This window comes from Myotis lucifugus, unplaced genomic scaffold, assembly GCF_000147115.1.
Source record: "Myotis lucifugus unplaced genomic scaffold, Myoluc2.0 scaffold_588, whole genome shotgun sequence".
Taxonomy (NCBI): Eukaryota; Metazoa; Chordata; class Mammalia; order Chiroptera; family Vespertilionidae; genus Myotis; species Myotis lucifugus.
Genome location: NW_005871636.1, coordinates 398,188 through 406,599, shown reverse-complemented (window position 1 = coordinate 406,599; position 8,412 = coordinate 398,188).

Sequence of the window (8,412 nt, the reverse complement as noted above, 5' to 3'; positions counted from 1 at the left end):
ACTTATGACACAAGATCCGTGTCATTTTCAGTTCCACAGCTCTGTAGTGCAGTGGCTCTCAGCTATCCGTTTCCCCTCTGGAATCACCTGGAACCTGTACAAAAAAAAGAGATTCCTAAGCCTCATCCCAAACCTGCTGCCCAGGTGGACTGAGACCCGGCCATGCTGTGGAGGCCTCTAGTCCAGGGTACCCCACCAAAGTGGGGAGTGGACAGGGGGACTCAGGTGCAAGCGTTAGCCAGCTGCTCCAGCCTTGTCATGACCGAAGGCCCCCAGGAACAAGCGTTCCTCTTTTGTAAAGTCCCCTGGGAGCTAGTCTCCCTTTTACACAGAAGACTGCTGTATTAAACTAATACCTTCTGCAATCCCTCTCTCCACACCTGCCAAAAAAACCCCAAACTCTAAAGTTCAGCGGTTTGCTGCAGCTCGGCAAAATGCAACCTGCTCAGCGCATGTGGTGTTACAGATGTTATGGCTCAGTCAGCCGTCCTTAAATATCCACTAAGGCAGCCTCTCAGGCCTGGCTGCTTTAGGAACCACCCAGGAACTCTGGTCTCAGCTGGTCTAGAATGGAGTCCAGGGATGGACTTTTTTAAAAAGCTCCCACAGGTGCTTCTACATTAGATTGAGAACACTGGCTAATGTCCAGGAACAACCCCCACTCTCTGGAGTCCCACATCTTAACGAGACACAGAATCCTGATGGTTCTACCACAAGGTAGACCACGATGTATGAGGTAAGAGCGTTTCAAACGAGGTGCCGAGGACATGTGGAAGAGGAAGGCTTGTCTGACGGGGTGGGGTTTTGTTGAGCCTAGATCTAAAATGCTATCTAAGACTTGGGCATGGAGGGAGGGCACCCAGGCAGGGGAGGGGGAAAAAAGGAATCATTAGAAACCTTAGTTTGGTTAGTAATTGATTATTTCATTTTCCTCCTATAACTTCTCATGTAAGTAAACACACACACACACACACACACACACACACACACACATATATATATATATATATATATATATATATATATATACTGCCTTTTTATTTCTACTTGCCATTATAATTCTTTAAGTAATGGAATATTTTTTCCATTGCATGTGACATGGATATATAATCACATGTTCAGCGTGTGCCAGCCGGGGGAAGGCAGCAATGGTTGTCTTTCCACACCCCGGGGGAATGCATCTCAAACAATCCACGGTATACAAAAGGGTAAACTGAACTCTGTTCAGAAAGTTCAAATGCAATAAGCGTACTTTAAATCACCCAGCCAATTAGGAGGAGGAGAAATTTTGTTAAGAAGTTTTCAAACAGGCAAACTACCCTGCCCATATCCCATGGCTACATTGCTAATTCATTTCGGTCTGGGATTTTTCTTTGCCATTTGTTTCTCCCCAAACTAGGAGATGGGAAAGTTTGAAGGTCAAGCAGAGATGTTTCTGTTTTCTTGAAACATTTCTAATCATACTTAATTGATTCCAATTTTCATGTATTTCCTTAACAGGCAACATGCAACTCAAAGACAACCTGTTAAAAGACTGGAGATAAATGGTATGGTTTCCCTAAAGTTTAGTGAGCCAGGATTTGAACAAGTTTGTTAGAAAAATGCTAATGTAGCCCTGGACGGGTGGCTCGGATAGTTGGGAGCATCATCCCTGTACACCAAGGGGTTTCGGGTCGATTCCCGGGTGGAGGACATATATAGGTTGTGGGTTGATCCCTCGTTGGGGCATGTACAGGAGGCAACCGATCAATGTTTCACTCTCACATCAATGTGTTTCTCTTCTCTCCCTCTCTCTCTTTCTCTCTCTCTCTCTCTCTCTCTCTCTCTCTCTCTCTCTCCCAAATCAATAAAAACATATCCTATTGTGAGGAGTTTTTTAAATGCTAACATAGCATCTGTATTGGGGATAGCTGCCTCGTCTTTGGGGCAAGGCAGGAGAGCCAGAAGGAGCAGCCTCTAATACAAGCAGTGATAAGGTACTTATGGGTCTCAATGATGGATTCAAAGCATCTATAATGTTCTTATTAATACTCAAGGCAGCACCCTAGAATGCAGAATGGAAACTACTCTTCCTTTTTTTAAAGAATGAAATTGGCCCTGGCGTTGGCCCACAAAACTAAGGGTCTTAGATTAGATTCCAGTCAAGGGCATGCACCTGGGTTGGAGGTTCCCTGCTCTGGTTGGGGCAAGTATGGGAGGCAACCAATTGATGTGGCTCTCTCACATCTATGCTTCTCTCTCTCTTTCTCCTCCCCCTCCCCCGTTCCACTCTCTCTAAAAAATAAAAAAATAAAAAAATCAATGGAAAAGATGTCCTCCAGTGAGGATTAACCAAACAACAACAACAACAACAAAAAAATGAAATTGAAGTACAGAGAGTTCAGTAATTTGTTCTACTCAGTTCCAGGAAACATGAGAGGGGGAAGCCTGTCCTGATCACTAGGCCCACTCCAGCTCCCCACAGGGTGGGAGGGATCCACTAGTGCGTCTGCGGTGGCTCCTGACTCACTGTCGCACCCTTGCTGCAGGACACACTGAGTCACAGGCAATAACTTCTATCCACTATGATAGTACTTGTAGAAATCGACAAAGGGCTTGAACAGAAGGAAAAGAAGGGAGATAAAATTCAAAAGGACAAAGTTTGTAGCATCGATCATTCAATAAACCATAGATGATCCAAAAAGAAACCGGCGGATACAGTCCTTGCCCCCAGGGACCATATGCATAACTGGGGAGAGGAGGAACCTGGTCCATAGCAACCACACAAGTTTATGGAAGAGCTGCTGAATGAGCAGGAATGAGGAGGGTCTACAGGAATGTGGAAAGGCCAAAGGGAAAGATGGCAAATTCTGCAGAGTATAAAGAAATGTAAATCATTCGGACCTCAAGGGGCTTACATTCTCTCTGGGCAGTATGACTCATACACAATCAGATAACAATGCAAGATCACATATAATTAAGTACCAAATAAATAACTCTAGGACAAGGGCTTCGGATTTAAAGTAGGACTAATCTCAGTGAGCTAAATCAAAAGTTTCCAGGAAATGAGCCTTTTTTTGGACCTCAGAGGATCCTGATAAATGGCAAAAAAAAGGAAGGGAAGTCCAGTCATGGAAAATGGCCTGACCAAGGGGTGTATCCCAGCCAGAATGTAAAACATCAGCATGAGAATCAGCTCATTCATTCATTCATTCATTCAATATTTACTGAGAACCTATCGTGTGCAAGCACTAGGCCAGGATCTGACAGTGAGGACAAGGCATTCAGGCTGCCCTCATGGAGTTCACTTATTCCAGAAGGACTACTGGACAGAGGCAGCTGGAACAGGGTTAACTGAGATAGTAACGCATTTTGGGTTTTAGTCTGTTCTTAGGAAAAGCTGAGTTTTTGAGTGATAGTGACAGGTACAAAGCTGTATTATGGGGAAGATGATTCAGGCAACGCTGTTTCTGTGAATTACAGGGGAAGAGAGTGAAAATCACTTAAGAACTCTTGTGATGGTCCCAGTGAAAAACAATGCAGATCCAAACTAGGGTAACAGCTGTGAGAGGGAAGGGAGACACTGTGAGGACATACTCATGGGGCTTGGGAGCCAACAGGAGTCTGGAGGAAGGAGAATGACAGACAGGATCCTGAAGCCCACAGCCTAGATGGCTGGGGGAATTCTAGAAGGAAAACGAGTTAGGAGTAGAAGGCAACGCACTTTCTCCAGTCCTGGGACTGGAATGTTCTGGAGGTTGGGCTCTTTTCAATGCCCTTCTGTATTTCCAGGCTATTGATATTCTCCTGTCTGGACCACTTTCTTCCTTCTCCACCCCGACAAAATCTGCTCTTGGCTACTTGAAGAAGACTCAACAGAGGAGTTCACAGTGAGGTGTTATTAACTGAGAAGCAAGCAGCCTTTTACGAAGAACAATGCAGTAGCTCAGCGGGATCAGTAACAGTAGAAGCTTGGCATCAAGGCAGTCATGGAGGAGACATTCTGGGTCAGAGCTTTCCAAGCACACTGCAGACAGCCACCTATCCCACGCCTCTGGTTAAGGACAGCTGACCCCAGAATTGCCTGGGAAAAAACTTTCTCTCAATCCCACTCCTGGACTTCGATTTTGTTTGGGCAGCATAATTGGAGATGATTGATTGGTTGCATCCCTCAAAGCACAGAATGCTTAGTTGCATCCCTGTCCTTGGAAGATGACATCCGGGAGGACAACCATCAGACTCTGGGGACATGTTTAGAGCCGTGTCACCTTGCTTGGACCACAGCGTGTCTGTGCACTAGTGCTTTGCAATTAATCACCTGGGGATCTTGTTCAAATGCAGATTCAGAATCAGTAGATCTGGGGTGGAGCCTTGCCGGAAGCCGGTCCATCCTTGCTGCTTGACACAGTCGCTGCAGGAAAGAAACATCTGCACAGCATATGTTTTAAGGGACCTGGCATATATAGCATATTGTTCTTAATATGTTTGCTCTCCTTAGCGCCATGTGTTTTAACCAAGGTCACCTCTCCGAGAAAGGTTGTTTCCCCAGGTGGGGATTTTTCCCTGAGGTTAGGGAGGGGATACAACCCCTTAACTAAGTGCCAGGCGGGTGGTTAATCACTTTAACTACAAACAATCACGCTTAAGCCACATAATCTTTACTCCCTGGAATGGAGATAAGAAACACCCTAACCTTTGCAATAGAAATTGACAGGATTAAAATCGACTGGTATAAATACAGATGTAACAAGACAATAAACATCAGATCCTGATCAGATCCTAACCAGAACTTGGCTGGAGATCCCGACCAGAACTTTGGCTGGAGATCCTGGCTAGAGGTCCTGACTAGGCTGCTGATCAACTGAAGGCGGTCTCCGTGTCATTCCTTCTTCGCCGACTCCGTCCACACCTTTGGGGACCCCTGGACCTGCTGGGGTTGGACCCCAGCAGAGCCTGAGTTCTGCAGCTGTAATAACATCCCAGGTGGTGTCCATGCTGCTAGCCCACGGACCCACACTTGAATACGGATGTGCCTGGGAACAGACAGCTTCTCTCCAAAGCAGACCTTAGGTTCAGGTGACACTGAACTTAAATCCCTCCACTGCCACTTTTCAGATGGATGACTTTGAGTAGGTCACCTAACTCATGTATTGTTTCTTCATCTGCAAACCAAGGAAAATGATACCGACCACTAAGAAAGTACAAATGCTGGATAATGCAGAGTGGGTGCTTGGTCACTGGTTAATTCCAATAGCAGATTCTCTTCTCAACAGGGTGGAAAACTGTTAAATTCACAGAAACATACCTTCCTCTACCACAGGCTAAGGTCTCCAGAGGAAATTACGGAGAATGCAAAGCACAGAACACCCGTAGGAAGTGGAGAGGCTGCCTGGCGGGTGTAGCTCAGTTGGCTCAGCTGGTTGAACATCATCCCATGCACCGAAAGGTCACCAGATTCCCAGTCAAGGCACATACCCAGGTAGTGGTTCAGGTCATGTATGGGAGGCAATGAGTGGATGTTTCTCTTTCTCTCTCAAATCAATAAAAACGTATTTTTAAAAGAAAAGAAGTGGAGAAGCCATTGAAAACGCTTTACCATCATGTAGCCCCTGCTTAATTACAAACATGATAAGAAATAGCATCACCCTGTCTTTCTCTGAGTGATTTATAACATTAAGGTCTACTACATGATTTCCCAGCTGTAAACTTCCCAAACTCCAGTTGGCAGGAAAAGGAGGGCAGTGTATCTAGATTTAACAAACACCAGTGTAGTCAAGCTTCTCCAACCTTCACATTTCCCCTTCCCAAAAGTCAGATCTACCCCACCCCCATCGAGAATTACTGTCCTAGTGCATTATAAGCTATTTGATCTAAAATGTGTCACTGACTGAACTTATAAAAATGCATTTACTACACGAACCAGAATACTCTTACACTTGGATTCTTTGTCATAGGTGAAAAAACAAACCTACATTTCTACATTTTCTAAAGCAAACCACAGCTCTGTAAATGCATAGTTTTTGTCAGACTACCTATCAACATTCTCTTGCATGCATTAATCTTTTCACCCCGAAAACTAAAGTATGTGAGCCAAGTGAATGTAACTGCAGAAATACCAGGCTCCAATTTAATCGACAGTTTATTGTAATAGAGTGTATATAACCTTTTTTAAAAATCCTCTCCCTTTCACTTTCTCCATCCCAAGCCCAGAAAAATTCCTGCTTAGAGAAAGCCACACTGATCACTAAGGGCTAACCACCCTTTCAAAAAAAAAAAAGCATTAAGAGCACACATTAAGAGCCATTCAAAACCGAAAGAAATGTCCTGACAGTGGAAATAAGTTCTGCTCTCTCTCAATGCAAATGAAGCTACTGGAACTGGTGAGGGGGCAGGATCCACAAAACAATTAAGCTATTAGCAAGTCTCCTTGGAAATAATCTGGCCTTTGGAGAGCAAAACCAGACCTCACTTGGGCAGGTGAGTGCGGAGACAGCTGAAGGAAAAACTTCAAAATAGAGCAGATTTAAACTTTGTCAGGAAATGTTACATTCTGAAGGTCCACATGCTGGAAAAGGAAAACCTCATCGATCTTTCTGTTTTCTTATCTATGGGGGTCCACAATGAATAATAATAATAATAATAATAATAATAATAATACCCCTACTAAAGTTCACACCTGATTTGGAAGGGTTCCATTTGGTGTTGGGAACTTTCATTGGAAAGGGTCCTGGGAATTTTGTTTCCATTTTGCCTGGAGAGCTGCACCACCCCTTGAGGGGACAAACTGGGACGCGTTGTGTGGTCTCAGCCAGTCGCTTGGCCTTCCCAGGTCTCCATGGCAGGAGGGCTGGGATAAAGGGAGCGAGAGTCGGCTGCAGAAGCCATTGCAGCCCCCCAGCTTCCCTCGGCAGTGTCTGCCTTTGCAGGAACTCAGCTGAGCTTGCTATTATCCGGTTCTATTAAAAGAAAACTCAAAAGGAAGCTCTCCTGGTTTTATGTGAGGGGGCTATTTTTATCTTTGAAAAACATTTCCAGTTTACAATTAGTTAACTGCCTGCTTTAATGCGCCCGCTCTCATCAATCACTCATTCACTGGAGGCTGCATTGCTACAACCCAGTTGCATTGGGAGGTTTTCAGACCTCCCAGGGGAAGTTTGGTTCAATTCAATGAAATCCCACATGCACTAGGTGATGGAAACAGAAAAAACAAGAATAACAAAGTGTCCCCTAGTTTACAGCCTACTAGGACAGAATAATAAGCACATATTTAATGAATTAAAATCACTCAATAACCTCCCATTGGCAAGAAGACCCCAACTTACCTTGCCTGTCCCAACTTTTTCATTCCTGGTCTGCAAGCCACTCAAAATTCCTCACTGAAATGCTCTAACTGATGCATATCTTTCTGACCCCACGGGTTACCTGGACTTCTCCCCTTCCCTCACATTGGAGGCCATTTGTTTTACACTTTGGAGAACCCAGAATCCTCACCCATCTGTTACAGAATAGTAAGCAGCTAGGAAAATACCAGGACAAGCAGGATAGGGAAACTAAGACAGATAGTTAAACAGCAGTTTGCAGCCACCTAGTAAATCCATCTTCCCCAAACCAAGGAACTTAAAAGTAAATGGTTTGCACTTCTCCCCAACCAGAGGGTAAACAAATCACCCTACTCAGGGAGACAAATAGAAATCCAATTAAGTGCCATTTGCCAACCACACCCAAGGACAGACAAATTAAGAGAATAAATCTCATTATGATACATCAGCATAAAGCTGATGATCTGCCCCCAAGACCTCCCCTAAATGCTCAGCCTTTAAAACCCCTGCAAATGAAGGTCCCAGCTCTCTCTCCTTCCAGGGAACATGCGCACGCTATCCTCCTCCCCTGCCCCTTCCCCCACAGGCACGTAGCCCCTAACATCCAATGGACCCATGAGACTTGCAACCAGGGGAGCAATGGGCAGCGGCCGCTCATCCCAGGCAAACCCCCTGAATCTGTCTCCAAGACCCCCTTTCTCTGACTTCCCAGTGAGCTAAGACAGTGCAGCCTGGGCTCTCTGTTGCTTCTTCTATCTCCTTCCTTGTTTCACTCTCCTAAGTATATTTTTGACGCAGTCAATAAATTTTTGCTTGCTTTTCTACACTTCGTCTCTTGATTGAAATCTTTCTTTGAAGAAGACAAGAACCGAGGTCTCGTCATCTTCCCGGTAACACATCCACCTGGAGCTGAGCTTGGAAAACTCTCCAAAAAACTCCAAAAGTGCACATTTGCCCATTTGGTTAGTTGATGGGTTCCAGTACAAATATTTCCCAGGACGGTTTGAATTTACCAGCATTTGGATTTCCTGTGAATTTTAAAGATCTGAATTCAACCTGTCATCCAAAACCACCTACAATTAAAAAAAAGCAAAACCCGATGGTCTGCTTAAAA